The sequence below is a fragment of the Peromyscus maniculatus genome, chromosome 9, assembly GCF_049852395.1.
Source record: "Peromyscus maniculatus bairdii isolate BWxNUB_F1_BW_parent chromosome 9, HU_Pman_BW_mat_3.1, whole genome shotgun sequence".
NCBI lineage: Eukaryota > Metazoa > Chordata > Mammalia > Rodentia > Cricetidae > Peromyscus > Peromyscus maniculatus.
This window is the reverse complement of record NC_134860.1, coordinates 120,320,039-120,339,110: the sequence shown is the minus strand read 5'-3', so window position 1 is coordinate 120,339,110 and position 19,072 is coordinate 120,320,039. Positions and strand designations below refer to the sequence as shown.

The window sequence follows — 19,072 nt, the reverse complement described above, 5'->3', positions numbered from 1 at the left end:
GACTCTCATCTACTACTCCAGCACCACATCTGCCTGCACGCCACCATGCTCCCCATCATGATGATAATGGACTGAACCTCGGAAACTGTAAGCGAGCCCCATCAATGAAATATTTTCCTTTTAAGAATTGCCGTGGTCATGGTATCTCCTCACAGCAATAGAACACTGACTAAGACAGACATCATCCATGCTCCATGTTATAACCTTGAATTATGTAACTGTGACAGCCCTTCACAAATTAATCTTTCTTAAGCAGTATTATTTTTTGGTAACTATTCAAGGAATTTTTAAATAAAGTAAAATAAACAATGTGACAAGTGTGTTAAGTTTCCAAGACAAAAAAAAATGAATTAGCATAATTTGGCATAAAAATTTGCAGCTGATTTACCCTTTGTAGTTGATACAACTAAAATTGCAGTAAAGAATGAAGAAGGTGAAATCTCTCAATGAGTAAAGGTGCTTCCTTACAGGCCTGAGGACCTGAATTCAATCCCTGGAATCCACATAAAAGTTGAAGAAGAGAATTGACTCCAAGGTTATCCTCTGACCTCCCCACCTACACATACATACATACACACACAGACACATACATACACACAATAATAATAAAATAAAGTTTATTTCTTTAAAAGGAATGAACCACAATACCTTATTCTACTTGTAAACAATACAGAATGTTCCTCCATAATTCCAACTGCAAACAAACCTACCTTAGCATATCAGTTAGACTGAAACCATAAGGACAGACACTAAGCTACATTAAACCTCAAGACCTACAAGTTCACAAACACTGGCACCCTATCATTGAACACCAAGAGAAGCCAGCATGGTTCCCATCTTGCACATAGCCTATGTCTTCTGTCTTCTCTAGTCTTGGCTTTCTGGTAAGCCTGGAATCCACACAAGGCTGCCAGATCTCTGAACAAAGCTAGACTTGTCATACAAACGTACAGTTGGTGTTACATGGGGCAGAAAAACTAGGTCAAGCTTCCAGGAAAAAAAATATAAAAGTCCCCACAATTTTGTTTTAAAAAGTAATGACTTCAAAATTAAACCTAGTGTCACACATTTATAGTCTTCATATCTTTAAAGCATTGTTAACGCTAGCACTTTTTAGTATCTAGGCTCTAGCTGTAGCCATGTATCTAAATTTAATGTTGTAGGTTATATTTTCACTCAAGCCTCTCAAATTTCAAAAGAATTGTGTTACCTGGTATTTAAAAAAAAAAAAAAAAAGCATAGTCATAACAGCCTTGACTCTCAAGTCCCCTCTAGTTACGGGCCTGGTAAAGGGAGATTAGCAGGTGAGAGGATATTTGTGCTGACAGTCAACTCCATCTGCTTAATGATGACTGTCTCAAATCCTACAAAAGGAAATTTGGAAGACACTGTTAGGTGACCTAAAGAGAATTGTTTCAGAGGCCAGAGCTGTGGTGATATTTTATTTGTGCTGAAATGTGATTTTATTTGTATGTTAATAAATAAAACTGCCTGGGGATCAGAGCTAAGAGCAAGCCATTTAGCAGAAGTCTGGTAGTGGTAGCACACGCCCTTAATCCAATCATATGGCAGGCAAAGTTTCTGTGTGTTCAAAGACACAGCCAGCATGGTGACACACACCTTTAATCCCAGTACCAACCATAGAGAGCTGGAGGTCTGTATAGACAGGCAGTGACGAGGAAGTCATGTGGTTGGGTTTACAGCCAATGAGAAGGCAGGACAGAAAGGCAATAAAAAGACAGGACATAGGAAGAAGGTCTCTCTCTCAGGGGAAGGACGACAGGAAGAAGGTCTTCCTCTCAGGGGAAGGACAGCAGTGAGTGGTAAGATAAGGTGGTCTTAGCTCTTGGTTGCTGTTCAATCTCTGGGCTTTTAACTCTTTATTTGGTTCTGTGTTTCTTATTTAATAAGACCATTTAGAATTTCATCTACACAGAGCTTCATACAGAGAATAAATAAATAAGATTTCCTAAGGACAAGGACAGGAGAGAAAGGGAAGGGAGGAAAGGAAGGTAATGATCAAGCAGGCAGACGAGTGCTCTGAGTGCCATAGCCTCACTCTAGCACCTGCATTTCACAGGGAAAAGTCACATCCATGTCTCCCCCACTGGACTGTAGGTCTCAAGAAGGAGTACTATCATTCCTTATTTTTATTTTATTTATTGACTTATTTTTTCTAGTGTTGGGATAGAACCCATGGTTCTGTGCCTACTAAGCAAGAATCCTACCATTGAGCTACAGCCCAGCCCATTCCTGGGGAGACCAGAGGAGCCACAGGAATGCAGTAGCTGCAATGCCCAGGGCAGACAGCAGTCTGAAGTGCCAAGAGCTCCCTGGGATTGTCTCCTTGCTAGGCTACATTCCTGGCTCATCCTCCTCTCAGGTCCGCTCCTCTCCATACCACTATGTCATGTGGCCTTCCCACATTTATCTTTGATAATAAAACTACATTCTTCCTGATTATGACAGTTCTAAGGTATTCTACTTCACACCAGTGAATTCTTTTATTATTATTATTATTATTATTATTATTATTATTATTTTACAATACTATTCAGTTCCACATGATAGCCACAGATTCTCTTGCTTCCCCCCCCCCCCCCGCCCCGTCCCCTTCCCCTCAGCCCACCCCCCACTCCCACCTCCTCCAGATCAAGGTCTCCCCCGAGGACTGGGATCAACCCGACAGACTCAGTCCAGGCAGGTCCAGTCCCCTCCTCCCAGATTGAGCCAAGCGTCCCTGCATAAGTCCCAGGTTTCGAACAGCTAACTCATGCAACGAGCCCAGGACCTGGCACCACTGCCTAGATGCCTCCCAAACAGATCAAGTCAATCAACTGTCTCGCCTATTCAGAGGGCCCGATCCAGTTGGGGGCCCCTCAGCCTTTGGTTCATAGTTCATGTGTTTCCATTCATTTGGTTATCTGTCCCTGTGCTTTATCCAACTCTGGTTTCAACAATTCTCGCTCATATAAACCCTCCTCTTTCTCACTAATTAGATTCCCAGCGCTCCACCCGGGGCCTAGCGGTGGATGTCTGCATCCAGATTCCTCAGTCCTTGGATGGGGTTTATGGCACAACCATTAGGGTGTTTGGCCATCTCATCACCAGAGTAGGTCAGTCCCCCGGCTGTCTCTCGACCACTGCCAGCAGTCCTTTGTGGGGTGTGGGCGCCATGGGCCCTGACCCCCGACTGTGAGTGGCTGCAGCCTTGCTTGCCTGACCAGGTGTCCTTCCTATTCAGATTCCCTGCCGGTGTCCTTCTCGGCTTAGGATCATCGGAGAGCTTACCGGAGGTTCTTTGTTCCTACATCCTGCTTGTGATGTAAACAACTTAGGTGCATCCTGTATTTGGTGTAAACAACTTAGATGCAAGAATGCAGAACTTTGGGTCTAGAATGTAGATCATTGGTAGCGAACTTCTGCCCTCAGGGGATCCTCCATTTGTGTTGTAAGCCTGTATTTAAGGTTTCTTCCCTCTTGCAATAAACGGCATTCGACATCCAAACGTACGAATGACTCGCTGTCTCTTGTCTCTATTTTTTAATCTGCAGCCCTTCGCTCAGACATGGTGAACGGTTAGTGGTAACGCAGGCGCTACTGCTACAAATGGAGGTTCCTACCGAGATCTGAGAAAGAAAGGACCAGCTGACGGACACTCTTGGAAGGCCGGCCGGCATTTTACGGTAAGAGTGGATTAGAATGGGTGCTGCTAGCTCACAGTCGCTCCTCGAGGAACAATTAATTGGACTGTTGAGGCGGCAAGGCACTATCATTAAGAGCAAGACGGCTAAAGATTTTGTTCAAATCCTCCAGAATGCTAGTCCTTGGTTTCTGGTCTCCGGAGGATTTAATATACCAGATTGGGAACAGGTCAAGGTTGACTTACAGAAATATTTGCATAAAGAAGGACCTGATTCCGTATCCTTAGCTACTTTTTCTTTGTGGCGCTTGGTTAAGGATGCATTGCTTAGTGATGATATTGAAGTCCAAGAACATTTAAATGAAGCTAAAACTGTGTTGGAGGAGTCTCAGATAGAGGAGGCTCTCAGAACCCTTCAAACTTCTGATGTTTCTGATTCGGCAGAGTCGTCTTCCGATTCTGCAGAGTCATCTTTAGAGGGTGATGATGTAGAAGTCAGATCAGAAAAGGATGCTAGATGCCTAAGAGGGAAATCACAGATTTCTCGCAAGGATAGACCTCCAACCTATAATCCTGACTTTTGCAACACGGAGGTCCTTCCTTCCGCACCCATGGAGGGATTGACGGGGGGAGTTGCTTACCCGGTTATAGAGACTCAAAATGCTCAAGGGCAGAGACAAAGGGAGCACAATCCTCTAGATTTTAAAAGCATCAAACAGCTCAAGGAAGCTGTGATGTCATATGGGCCCCATGCTCCTTTTACCATCGCTATACTTGAATCTTTTTCTGCCTCAAATTGCACCCCTAGCGATTGGATGCAGCTGTGTCGCGCCGCTCTCTCTGGGGGGGATTATTTAATTTGGAGGAGTGAGTTTCAAGAACATTGTCAAACTACAGCTAATAGAAATGCTGCTGCAGGCTTCCCGGCTCGTAATCTTGAGATGCTCACGGGTTCAGGGCAGTATGCCACTTTACAAGCACAGATTTTGTATGATCCTGCAGTTTATGCACAGATTAGTGTGGCCGCTACCAGAGCGTGGAAAGGGCTACCTAATAAAGCTGCTGGTGAACAACTATCTAAAGTCATTCAAGGGCCGTCAGAACCATTTGCAGAATTTGTAGATCGCCTGCTTCAACTAGCAGGGAGAGTGTTTGGGGATGTTGATCAAGCCATGCCCATAGTAAAGCAACTGGCCTTTGAAAATGCCAATAAATATTGCAAGGAGGCCATTAGGCCTCATAAAAATAAGAGCTTAAATGATTATCTTAAACTATGTAGAGATATAGATGGGCATCACATCATGGGACAGGTAATGGCCTCAGCCATGAGGGGGATTAATTCTGGAGGAAACCGCCCAAAAACCTGTTTTGGATGCGGCCAGCAAGGTCATGTTAAGAAAAATTGTCCTGGAGCCCAAGCAACGGCAAAGACACCGGGACTTTGCCCGCGATGTAAAAAGGGGCATCACTGGAGTAATGAGTGCCGATCTAAGGCTGATGCTCAGGGAAATAGGTTACCGCCGTCGGGAAACGGGCAGCGGGGTCCGCTCCGGACCCCCCAAAGCCAGGTGTACGGAGCCCTGGATACACCTGTCCCATCCCCAGTTTCCCACCATCCCATCCAGTTTGTTCCTCGAAGGAACCCCTTTTTGTCCAAGACCTTATCAGAGGCACCCCTGGAAGCGCAGGATTGGACCTCTGCTCCTCCACCAGAACAGTATTAACACCTCAGATGGGTCCCCAGGCTCTCGGTACTGGAGTTATGGGTCCACTACCTGCAGGGTCTTTAGGACTGATTCTGGGCAGGAGTAGCGCTCTTATGCAAGGTATTAGAGTAATTCCAGGAGTGATAGATGAAGACTCTGAAGGGGAAATTAGAATCATGGTTGAGGCTGGTAAAGGGGTGACTATTATTCCCCAGGGTGCTCGCATAGCACAACTGCTTTTGATGCCCCGCTTTCATACTAATAATCCTTTTCTTAAACCACACAGAGGTGAGGGTGGATTTGGCTCTACGGGCCCTCTAGCGTGCTGGGTTTCCACCTTAGAACAAAGACCCATGCTAAATTTAAAAGTTAATGATCACAATTTTCAGGGTCTTTTAGATACTGGCGCTGACACTTCAGTTATTTCTTTAAAACATTGGCCCGAAGCTTGGCCCCTTAAAGATTCTACCTCTCACCTACAAGGTATCGGCACAGCTCAGTCGCCATTACAGAGCAAGCTACTTTTAAATTGGAAGGATGAGGAAGGTCATGCAGGAACTTTTCAACCCTTTGTGCTACCTGACATTCCAGTGAACTTGTGGGGACGGGATGTGTTGGATGGCATGGGAGCGGTGCTTACTACACAGCCTGTACAACAGATGCTGAAGAGTCAGGGCTACTGCCCGGGCAAAGGCTTAGGGAAAATGTTGCAAGGAGACCCGCTCCCTGCGGCAGACAAAAACTGTGTCACTAGGGGTCCTGGCGATACTAGAGGATTAGGATCTTTTCCGTAGGGGTCACTGCACAGCAGCCTTCAATAATACAACCGATAAAAATCACTTGGAAGAGTGATGACCCTGTATGGGTGGAGCAGTGGCCCCTTGCTAAGGAAAAATTGGAGGCTGCGTATGCATTGGTTAAGGAGCAGTTAGATGCTGGACATATCATTCCTTCCACTTCACCTTGGAAGTCACCTATATTTGTTATTAAAAAGAAATCAGGAAAATGGAGGCTATTACAGGACCTTAGAGCTGTAAATAAAACCATGCTTCTCATGGGAGCAACACAGCCTGGCCTGCCTGCCCCTGTGGCAATTCCTAAGCATTGGCAGTTAATTGTGGTTGACTTGAGGGATTGTTTCTTTACCATTCCTTTGCATCCCGAGGACAGTCCTCGCTTTGCTTTCAGTGTTCCTTCAGAGAATCTTAAGGAACCTTATCAGAGATATCAGTGGGTGGTATTGCCTCAAGGAACGGCCAATAGTCCTACTATATGTCAAATTTATGTGTCTTTGGCCCTAGCTCCAGTTCGAAAAGCTTTTCCAGGTGTTTATATAATTCACTATATGGATGATATATTAATGGCTGCTAAAGATAAAAAACTTGTTTTTGATGCCTTTTCTTATTTACAAGAGGTTCTTAGCTTGGCTAATTTACAGATAGCCCCAGAAAAGGTACAGGTATCTTTTCCCTATCATTATTTAGGTCATGAATTGTTACGCACGGGCATACGCCCACAAAAGATTACTCTGCGTATGGATCAGCTACGCACACTTAATGATTTCCAAACCTTTCTGGGAGATATTCAATGGCTTCGGCCCACTTTAAAAATTCCAACAGGTCAGCTTCGCCCCTTGTATGATGTCTTAAAGGGCGACCCTGACCCTTCATCTCCCCGTAAATTAACAGCTGAAGGACGTGTAGCCCTACAACGTGTGCAAGAGGCCCTGGAACAGGCTCACGTACAGTATATAGATCTTAATTCTCCCTTATTGTATTTGATATTTTGTTTTACTCATTCACCTACTGGAGTGTTTTGGCAAACAGGTCCTATTTTATGGGTACATTCCCCAGCTTCTCCAGCAAAAATCATCACTCCTTATCCACAAGCTGTCGCTCAGATTATATTTAAGGGAATCAAGATCAGTGTTCAAACTTTTGGTAAGGAGCCAGATATTGTGGTGACCCCATACACCCAGTCTCAAGTAGCATGGTTGCAAGCTAATGATAATGATTGGGCCATATTGACATGCTCCATGCAGGGTCAGTTTGATACTCACTACCCCTCCAATGATGTGTGTCAATTTTTTAAATTGCATCCTGTTATATTTCCCAAGATAGTACAAATGACTCCTATTCCTCAGGCCCGTGTGGTATTTACTGATGGCACTTCACGTGGTTTTGCTGTGGTGGTTTCTGGTAACATAGTAAAGAGAATAAAAGTCCAGGGCACTTCTGCCCAGGTGGCAGAGGTACAGGCGCTGTTGCTTGCTTTACAGATGTTTTCTGATGAGAGTGTAAATATTTATACCGATAGTCAATATGTGGCACATGCCATTATGCCTTTGGAAACAACAGCCTACATACCATCCATTTCTTCCATTCATGAATACTTATTGCAAGTGCAAGGACTTATATGGTCTCGCTCTCATAACCTTTATGTGGGCCACATCAGAGCTCATACTCAATTGCCTGGACCTCTAAGTGAAGGTAATCAGAGGGCTGACGCCATTACTCGTATGGCTGTCACATTAGTCTGTTCTGCCTTTGATAAGGCTACTCAGTTGCATCAGCGTTATCATCTTAATGCTGGATCTCTCCGTTATCATACAGGCATAACCCGGGAACAAGCCATCCAGATAGTTAAATCATGCCCTACTTGTGTGGAATTTTTACCTGTTCCTCATTTGGGAGTTAATCCTCGAGGACTTTTACCTAATCATGTGTGGCAGATGGACGTCACACACGTGCCTTCCTTTGGAAAATTACAACATGTCCATGTGTCTATTGATACATATTCTTCTCTAATTTTTGCTTCTGTCCATTCAGGGGAAAAGGTTAAGGATGTAAAGAATCATTGTCTTCATGCTTTTGCTTACATGGGAGTGCCAAAATGCATAAAGACTGATAATGGTCCTGCCTACAATAGTACGGGATTTTCAAAATTCTGCCAAGATTTTTCTATTGTTAATAAGACTGGTATTCCTTATAATCCTCAAGGGCAGGCTATAGTAGAACGCTGCCATCGTACCTTAAAAACTTATATTGCTAAAGTAAAAAGGGGGGAGTTAGGGGCTCATCTCTCCTCTCCACATTCTATTCTTTCCCTTGTTTTATATATTTTAAATTTTTTATCGGTGGATTCTGCTGGAGTATCTGCTGCAGATAAGCACTGGAGGGCTCCTGTTGCAAATCATCCTCTGGTGCGATGGAAAGATCTTTCTACTGGCACTTGGAGGGGACCCGATCCAGTGTTGGTGTGGGCCCGGGGATCTGTTTGTGTCTTTCCGCAGGACAATGAAATTCCTCTGTGGGTTCCTGAACGCTGTGTACGCTCTGTGGCTGCTGCTGAATCCCAACATGGCAGAGACCTATTGGGCCTTCGTAAAAAACTCTCCCCTTCTGATGCCAATGGGGATTGAGAGCCCAATATGGCCAGCCTTGGCAAACATTATTGTAAGCCTAGGAACTGTAGCCATGTGGTTGGATTCTTCAGAAGGTAATGTATGGTAACTTTTTTCAAAAAACATTGAGAATGTATCACACCTTGGAGATCAAGGATAACTCTGAAGGTCAATGAACTTCATTTGCTAACAGTAGCATGCCAGCTAAGCTTTTCGCATTTTGCAACCCCCCTCAAGCTGGTGTAGTACCTACTTTTCAGGAATGGCTCTGTGCAACATTTATTTGCCTCCTGAAATTCATCTAGCCTTTCTGAAGATACCTCAAAATTTGTGAGCCTGAATGTAGCCATTACTGAGGCCATTAGTTCTGCTCCTTGTTTGCTGTTTTTGTTTTCTGTTTTCTTTATGTCTCTCAGTTGTTCTCTTGCAGACCTGCCAGCCTAAGTAGTGCTGGGATCAAGAAAAATGGGCCTTGGTGGTTCGTGTTCCTGGAGCCGTGTCCATGCCAGTGGACCGTGGCAGCTAGACACAGATGATGCTCACACGCTCCAGAAGAGACACTGACATCGCTGTTGCCACTGCTGCTATTGTTTCTGGGATTGCTATTTCATAATTGGTTACTACAGCTAGCACAATGGAGACCCTGGCAGCAAAAGTAGCTACCACAGTTAGTTAATCTTTCTTCTTATTGGGCATGATAAATTTAATTCCACTTTTATACATTATAATTGGCTTTGTAAGTTGTAAATTATTTAAAACTCAAGTTCCATTTGCTCAGGATACCACCTTACAGGACTCCTATTTGCGGTAAGGCTCGTTTAAATAGGGAATGGTTCAATTGCCTGTAGCCCTCTGGCTATGGGTGGGTTAGGACTTCTGCTGGTCTTTTCTGTGTCGCACAGATTGCAAGCCCAGTGCCACTTTGAGATCTTTGGCGGCAGTCACTCTACAGCTCACATGGTTGAGTCTGTATGATAATGAGTATTCAGAGACGGGTAATGCTTGGGCCGCTGCCTCCAACCTAAGACAGAGCACTTGTGTGGCCTGGGCAAGTGTCTCTATGACGGGTAAGGTGGTCTGCTGGTCCCACGCAACCTAAGTCAGAAGCTCATTTAATAAAAAGGGGGGACCTGTGGGCGCCATGGGCCCTGACCCCCGACTGTGAGTGGCTGCAGCCTTGCTTGCCTGACCAGGTGTCCTTCCTATTCAGATTCCCTGCCGGTGTCCTTCTCGGCTTAGGATCATCGGAGAGCTTACCGGAGGTTCTTTGTTCCTACATCCTGCTTGTGATGTAAACAACTTAGGTGCATCCTGTATTTGGTGTAAACAACTTAGATGCAAGAATGCAGAACTTTGGGTCTAGAATGTAGATCATTGGTAGCGAACTTCTGCCCTCAGGGGATCCTCCATTTGTGTTGTAAGCCTGTATTTAAGGTTTCTTCCCTCTTGCAATAAACGGCATTCGACATCCAAACGTACGAATGACTCGCTGTCTCTTGTCTCTATTTTTTAATCTGCAGCCCTTCGCTCAGACATGGTGAACGGTTAGTGGTAACGCAGGCGCTACTGCTACAGTGGGGGTATCCCCATGGATTTCTGTGGGCCTCTTCAGCTCTTTGCTTCTTCCTTTTCTCATGTGGTCTTCATTTACCATGGTCTCCTATTCCATGGCGCTTTCTTAGAAAATTGGGAATCAATCTCCCCCAAGATCCAGCTATACTACTCCTGGGCATATACCCAAGAAATGTTCAATCATACTACAAGAGCACTTGCTCAGCTATGTTCATATCAGCATTGTTTGTAATAGCCAAAACCTGGAAACAACCTAGATGCCCTTCAACTGAAGAATGGATAAATAAATTGTGGCACATATACACAATGGAATACTACTCAGCAGAGAAAAACAATGACATCATGAGGTTTGCAGGCAAATGGATGGATCTAGAAAAAAATCATCCTGAGTGAGGTAACCCAGACTCAGAAAGACAAATATGGTATGTACTCACTCATAGGAAGATGCTAGATGTGGAACAAGGATGACTGAACTGCTACTCACATCACCAGTGAGGCTACCTGGAAAACGGGACCCCAAGAAAGACACGGAGAAATGGATGAGATCTACATGAACAGCCTGGACATGAGTGGGAGCAATGAAGGGCGAGGGTCGAGGGAAAGAGAGCGGGAGATCCTAGCTGGATCGCACCAGTGAATTCTTAATTGAGCTTCTTACCATTCAGGTCCTTAAAAGGAAAGCCCCAGTTTTTTGTAGCTTCCCTTTTTCTAACTACTCTGGCGTGTGTCTGGTTGAACCAGCTCCTCTAATTAAGGGAACAAACAGGAGGCGGAGGACCAAGCATAGCAGCTATGAACCAGACTATGCTGACCACAAAAGTGCCGTGAGCTCTGCCTAGATTCTGACCTTGAGCAAATTGACAGGATGCATTTCCTTCATAAAACAATAAAATAACAATGGTAACTGCACTGATAGGCACACACAGAGGATTAAATGAAGGTATGCAAAGGTAACATGATTAGCCCCGTCTCCAGGCCTCTCCTCTTGTTTTGGCCCATGACTGAAATCCTTCCATTACAGCAGCTTTGGCTTCCCTCGCCTCTGTCTCAAATTTCCTGAGGGGATTACCACCCTCATACCTGCCTCAGTGATCATGTGACTGTGCTGCCTTCCTTCCACTTAACCAGCACTATACGCTGTAGTGTTTCCTAACATTCAGCGGCAGTCGATGAGGGCCAAGGCCCTTTCCAGTGAGGCAGCCATCCTTTGCCTGCAGAAGAGGTGGGAAGTTGCTGATCCTAATGTCTTGTTCTAGGCCAGGACACTTTTTCCCACAGAAAATGATCTGGCAGATGGTGTCGAGACGGAGCTGTCTCTCCTCGGGACCCAGCCATTATTTATTTTTCCACTGCTTTATTTTGATCCACATCTGTTTCATATATGTTGTAGCTTGCCCCAGGAGGGACCTTATGGAAGAACACAGGCTTCTGGGAGAAAGTCCAGAGCTCCTTCTCTCCTCAGTAATACACTTGAGAACCCACAGAAACAGGCAGGTGATGGGAACCTTACTCCTGGAGTAACTTTCTTAACAATGTCATCTAAGGTGCTTTGTTAAGAGAATGAATGAAAGCAGTTCCACTGAGAAGCAATACCTCCAGGTGCCAAGAAGAACAGAAAGCAGGACTGCCCAAGCAGGGTTAGTACTAGGGTTTATCTAGCTTTACATGGCTTCAAATATAGTTTGATTTTGTCTGTAAATAAAATAGATGATATGGGCATGTATGCCAGTTACTGAGCCATACAATATTGCACCAGGGTAGACACAGATACAAACCTGGAGGAATGTGTACTCTGGTTCTGCAGAATTTCTAAGAGAACAATAATAGTTTTGTTTTTTTTTTTTGAAACACCAATTTCAATTCAAAAGGCATGAACATGATAGTAATAACTACCTAAAGTTTTATTTTAAATTAAAAAAATTGTACCTGTTGATACAAATCCAAATGGATCAAAATAGTCTATGAAGTTCAGGGTAGAACATTTGCCTAGCAGACACCAGGCCCTGGGTATCATTCAGCAAAGAGTGAAAAGAGCCAAGGTAAAATAGTCACAAATCCTCCTCAAAAGTGAGGAGCTGCTTCACACAGTCACCCCAATGATAATACACAGGGCTCGGCTTCCCCTCGTGAAAGACCTGTCCACTCCCAGCAGCAGCCAGTGAGCCAAAACCAATCTGCTCAATAAAACCCAACTTTTTATATCTTACAGGGAAAAAGTGACTGCTGATTTTCACTAATTTCAATTCTAATACACATAACTTACCAAACTACTGCAAACACATAAATGACAATGATATAAATGCCCAGCTACTAACAGAAACATCTCACATTTCACACAGACTTCAAGCTAGGGCGGTGGCCATTCAAGAGTATACTGCAGACACTGAAGAGCTGGTTTCTGAGACTGGCACTACCCCTCAGAAGAGTAAGAACTGTCAAAGAATCATCAAGAACTGCCTCGTCATAACTGTAAGTGAGTGGTCTGTAAATCGATCCAGAATAATCTGCTGAATTCCACAGCTGCTGAGGTCAGTACCTGCATACACATCTTTGTAAGCAGAAAAAAGCCCTCAGAAAGTGGACCATTCATCTGAACCCAGTTCAGAAAAATTCCAGCATGGCAAAAAGCTATGTTATGAAAGCACATAGATGTATTCAGTGGTGGTAGACAGACCCAAGATATAGGCAGACTACAAAGGAGCCCTCCCATGGCTCATGAATAAGTTGAGGAAATGATCAGGAAAAGGTGGGGGAGAGAAAGAAAGATGTTTAGACAGATGGCCCACTTAAAATGCCTGAAATAGGCCATAAGCAATTTTAATGAAACTTTAGATCTAGTATATGAATTGTTTCTTATTTTCCTTAACTGAAGAGGAAAAGAAAACAACTCCAAAGAAGACAAAAGTCAGCCATTTGCTGAAAACCTCACTTTCAGCAAGTTCAGACAGGGGAAGGTCACAAGCATGGGTTTCAGTAGCGCAATAAATTCACATAAAATTCTCCACAGAACCATCAGCTATCAAAATTAATAGAAAAAGCATGCAGGGAACAGATTAAAGGAATTTTAAACAGAAGCCTACTGCCAAACCAAACAAAAATCTATGCCTTATTATGTGAGATCTTACAACAGGGTAACATTAAAGTTCATCACTGTGAAGACAGATAAAAGTAACTTTCAGAGAACCCTTCAAAGCCAGAAACAAGCATGCAGGAGGATCAAGATCCACCTCCATGCAATTTAAAATGTGTGCATCCCAACATATGACACTGTACTACAACTTGTCACAAAACTATCCTGAGAAATCATGAACATCACCAAGTTCAATGTTAGCATTACAGATAATCAGACAAGTGACATCAAATCTAGTACTGAATATGTCAATCACCTATAATTTTACATGTATTCATAGGTGCAGATCCCACTTTCTTCTCCATTTCAAAATGTGCATGATTCTCTTGGAAGATTTGGAACTCATGAGTCAAGAAAGCAACTGAGCTGGCTGTCACTGCAAGCTTCAGAGCCCAGCTGATCACGTGTAAGCCTGTGGCCTCCACAAGTGATGGGAACTCTGGGTCTGTTTTCTTATCAGTAAGAATATCTAAATTGTATGTGGATGAAAGGGGATAAGATATCAAGTATCTAGACAAGTTCTTGGCACATTAATGTGCAGTAAAGGTTCCAGCATCTGCACCATGATCTGCTGCAGAAATCTGAAAATCCTCCATTGTTTCAGCAATGCTGTGCAGCTTTTTCAAAGTATGGAAACTGAGCAACACCCAACCACCCTGTTACAGCAGCCACAATCACCAAAATCCAGACCCTACAAGGTACCTGTCATTGTTAATCCTCTCAACTTGATGGAATTCAGAATTTCCATGGCAACACATCTCTGGATGAGCCTAGGAGGGTATTTCCAGAGAGCTGTGATTGAGGCAGGGAGACCGACCTTGAATGTAGGTGACTCGGTGGCCTGGGGGCCTAGAATGTATAAAAGGAGGAAGCCAACCACACAAGAGCATTCACCTCTCTGCTTCCCAAATGAGGATGTGATAAAACCTCACACTCCTGTTCCCATGCTTTGTCCACCATGTCAGACTATCCTCTCAAAATGTTGAGTCAAAATAACTCCTTCTTTCTTCAAGTTACTTTGGTTAAGTATTCTGCCACAGCAACAATTAAGAATAGAGTGTCTATCAATAATACATGGGAAGATGTGGTGCATGCATGCAACCCTGTCATCTACAACAATGAGGATGGAACAGAAGACAGTAAGTGAAACAATCAACTTACAGAGAGACAAATACCAAATGAGCTCAAGCATCAGACATGAAACAAGTATTTCATAAATTCTAGCTCAAAATTTTTTTTCTGTTTTTTTTTTCTTTTTTCTTTCTTCCTTTCTTTTTTTTTTTTTTTTTTTTGGTTTTTCGAGACAGGGTTTCTCAGTGTAGCTTTGCGCCTTTCCTGGAACTCACTTTGTAGACCAGGCTGGCCTGGAACTCACAGAGATCCGCCTGTCTCTGCCTCCCGAGTGCTGGAATTAAAGGCGTGCGCCACCATCGCCTGGCTCAAATTTCTAAAGGTCTTATAATAAAAACCCATAGCCTAATATTGGAGTAAATGCTAAAAGATCAGAGAGACAAAGGAACAAACCATGTCTTACCTCTACAACTCCTCAGCCTGAAAAAAGCCTCTAGTTGAAAAGGATGCTTCTGCTGAAAAGCCTTTAGTTCCTGTCTCCTCATGCCTTACATACCTTTCTCCGCCCAGCCATCACTTTCTGGAATTAAAGGCATGTGTGCTTCCCAGTACTGGGATTAAAGGTGTGTGCCACCACAGCCTATTCCCAGTACAAAGAAATACAGATATTGAAGATGTTAATGCTAGCTATCCTGGCTAGATCATTTTACACAATGTATATGTATCATAACATAATGTTGCACTCACAGATATAAAAGAAAACAGGAAAAAATGTTATGCAGTTTACATGGTGGAATTCAGCAGTCTGCAGTTCACCTCCAGCCTTGCAGGCAGTCACTTCACACAGCCCCCAACAGCTGAGCATGGGTTCCACTCTCTTGTCCCGAAGCTTCACTCCAATGAACCCTGAAGGCATGTATGATGTGAGCTTTTTTGCTCAATATACTTTTGAATTTGCCTCGTGCTTGATGGATACTTTTACAGGAAGGTGTTCTTTTGTACACATGCTAAAACTAGCTCCTCCTTCTGTTGATGGGCATTGAGTTGTCTTCATTTTAGGAGTGTTACAACAAAGCTATTATTAATGTTCTTTGTATAAGTTTTCCCCTCAAAGATCCAGGCAGCAAACTCGGAGCTTCACAAATGCTAGCCAAGCACTGCACCTCTAGACTAATTCCTCAGCCCTGTACAGGAATATTTTTTAGGACAAATGTTTTGTTTTGTTCCTCTTAGGAACAGAAAATCAAGGAGAACAAATGTTGTAAAATGTTATTTCAAGGTGTGTTCCTTTTGTTTATGCTCTGTAACATTTGTTTAATGATGCAGAGATGTGTTTGATTAAATAAAATTCACCTACAGTCAGGAGGCTGCGTCAGCAATCAGCTGACAGGAAATGGTAGGGAGGAGCCAGGTGGAGAAGGGTTGATAAGGAGGGGCAAGGAACGAGGGCTTTTTGGAAAACACGAGCAAGGAGAGGAGGTGAGCTACTTGCTATTCAGCCTCTGAAGTGCAGAATTCCAACTTAACCTTTAGATCTTGAGTTCTTTGGAGAGACAGAGGTTTAGTTAAGTTCTCTTTGTAACTTGGCAAGAGTTGTAGAACTCCCTCCGGCTATGGCCCTTGTGGCCTGACCACTGCTGTTAGCAGTGGAGTTGCAGTTGCTGATTCAGGCTTAAAAGGCAGCAACCATTTTTTAAAAAGGACAAGAAACAAACTCAAAGCTATGTGGGATGTGGGATGTCAAATCTGTTGCTCTGATTGGTCAATAAATAAAACACTGATTGGCCAGTGGCCAGGCAAGAGGAAGCATAGGCGGGACAAGGAGAATTCTGGAAAGTGGAAGGCTGAGTCAGAGAAACTGCCAGCCGCCACCATGACAAGCCGCATGTGAAGACACCGGTAAGCCACCAGCCACGTGGCAAGGTATAGATTTATGGAAATGGGTTAATTTAAGATAAAAGAACAGTTAGCAAGAAGCCTGCCACGGCCATACAGTTTGTAAGCAATGTAAGTCTCTGTGTTTACTTGGTTGGGTCTGAGCGGCTGTGGGACTGGCAGGTGACAAAGATTTGTCCTAACTGTGGGCAAGGCAGGAAAACTCTAGCTACAGCTATGCATTTAATTTTTTGTAAGCTGCCACATCGTTGTCCGAGGTACTGACAGCGCTACACTCAGAAGTGTCCTGCTATAGCCTCACCACCATTTACTATAGTTAGTCTGATTCTGGCCAGGCTAGTGAATGCCAAACAGCCCATAGCCATTCTCTGAGACTTGAGACCAACAAGACCATGGCTAACTACTTGAGTTCCAGGCCACCCTGAGTTCACGCAATGGAGACATTTGTTAGAGAAAGCCACTGCAATTCTAGGAAGCTAATGGTAATCCCCAGTGCTTGTAGTGTTGAGGACCTCATGAGTCTGCCGGTCATTTGCAGTCAAGGTTTTAGTTATTTTTTATCAGTTTCTTATCCTTATTACTGACTTGTGGAAGTTCTTTACTTTGGATACAGACTTTTGTCAGATTTGTGTATTTCAAGTATTCTCCACGGTGGCTTGTATTTTTAATGGTTTTCACTCAGCAGAAGTTTTTTAAGACAGAACTAATATTTTTAGAGGTTTGAGTTGCAGAAAAGCGCAGAAGCACAGGGTCCCCACATACTCCTCACCATTCCATCCTCCTCCTCCTCATCTCACTAGCAGCTCCTTAGGGCAGCACATTACTAGACTTGATGAGCTGACATCAGTGCACTCCCAAGGTCTATGTGACTTTAGCAACTCTTGTGACACACATATATGATGGCAAGTGTATTAGTTACCTTTTCACTGCTGTGACAACTTAGGGAAGGATGGGTGTGTTTTCGCTCATGGCTTGGGGTACAAGCCACTCTGGAGGGGAAGGCAAAGGTGACAGAGGCTCTCACTGTGGTGGCAGGTGCATAAAGTAGCTGCTCACAGCACATCAAGTAGTGAGAGATGAAGGCTGTACTCAGCTCACAGTCTCCAGGCCATGGGATGGTGCCACCCACATACAGGGTAGGTTTTCCATCCTCCGTTAATTCTCTCTGCAAACACACATAGAGGCACACCCAATGGTGTATCTCTTAGATGATTATAAATGCAGTCAAACTGACCATCAAGATTAAACATTCCTTATACTCACCCTTACAGTATCCTACTGAATAGTTTCCTTGCCCTAAATATTCCATATCTACCTTTTAATCCTCTTGCCCCTAAATACCTAGCAACCACTGATCCTTACAGTCTGTGCATGTGCTTCTCATCAGAACACCATGTAGCTAGAACCATACAGAGTGCTGCCTCCCAGACAGGCTTCTTTTACTCAGCAGCACACAATTAGGGGTGTGGTGTCTTTGCAGCCAGCAAGCGCACAGTTTACTGTATTTGATTTATAAGACTGGTTGCTTCTCTGGGCAATTATGAACAAAGCTGCTATAAGTACTCATGCAGGATTCAGAATAGACATGGGTTCCCACTTATTATTATTAATGCCAAGGACCACCACTGCTTGATCTTATGTTTCAAGGACATTCAGTAGTGTAGGAAGTTGCCAAATCATTAGCCCAAGTGGCTGTGTCATTTTGTACTCCCGCTGCAGTGAATAAGACTTCCTCCAGCACCCACTCTCATCCTTGGCAGTACTTGGGGTCTTGAGTGTTCTGGGTTATAGACGTTCTAACAGGTATGGCATGGCAACTTGTTTTGTGGGTTGTTTTTAACTACACTAGGTTTCAAAAGACACATATTTTCTTGTAGTTTTGTTTGTCTATGTGTGGCATATGACACAGTACACATGTAAAGGTCAGAGGACTTCTTAGGCCTCTCCTCCCACCATGTGGGTCCTTCACCCACCATTTCCTGAACTCCTCTTCTAGAAGATGTACACACAGACCTATGACTGACTTCTAGGTTTCTTACGAGGAGAGGGTGGAGGTCTTTCCAGGAGATGTTGTAGGCCACATATCACACCTTTGTTACTCATGTCTCAAGCTCCCTCTGCACAGCCAGAAAGATTCCAAGTCAGCACTCTCCTCCTGGAGCTTAGACCCGTGTCAGTCTAGACTTAGCATAAGGCAGGGACTCCCTTCATTTATGATCATCCCATCTGAGCATACGCAGAGTTAATGTTGAGTGTTTCTTCATCACACACACAAGTCTTGAGTCTCTTTTGTTCAACTTATGTCTGTTTTAGAATATGACGAATTCCTTACAGTCTTCTTAAATGACCTAGTAAGTTGTTCTGAAAAGTCTTGCTTTCCAATCTTTATAATTTTTGCTTAATTATTTTAATGTTATGTTAAATGGAACATTGATTCCTTTTCATTGATTTTAGTCTTAGTGGAAATGCAATTTATACTTAACTTTTAATCCTACAACTTTCCTAAATGTGTTTAGTTGAGATTTGCTTTGATTCCTATGCTAATGATTATAACCTCTCTGAACACAAAATATTCATTTTTCTTTTCTGTTTGTCTTAATTTGCTTTTTTTCTTTTTATTTCAATGATTAGGATGCTGAAAAAATATTAAA

General features: G+C 43.6%; 1 protein-coding gene across 2 annotated transcripts in view; it reads right to left on the bottom strand.

Annotated features, from left to right (window-relative positions):
• Pcca (propionyl-CoA carboxylase subunit alpha) overlaps positions 1-19,072 on the bottom strand; it is a 370,367-nt gene that overhangs the window by 144,617 nt on the left and 206,678 nt on the right. The window lies entirely within an intron of this gene.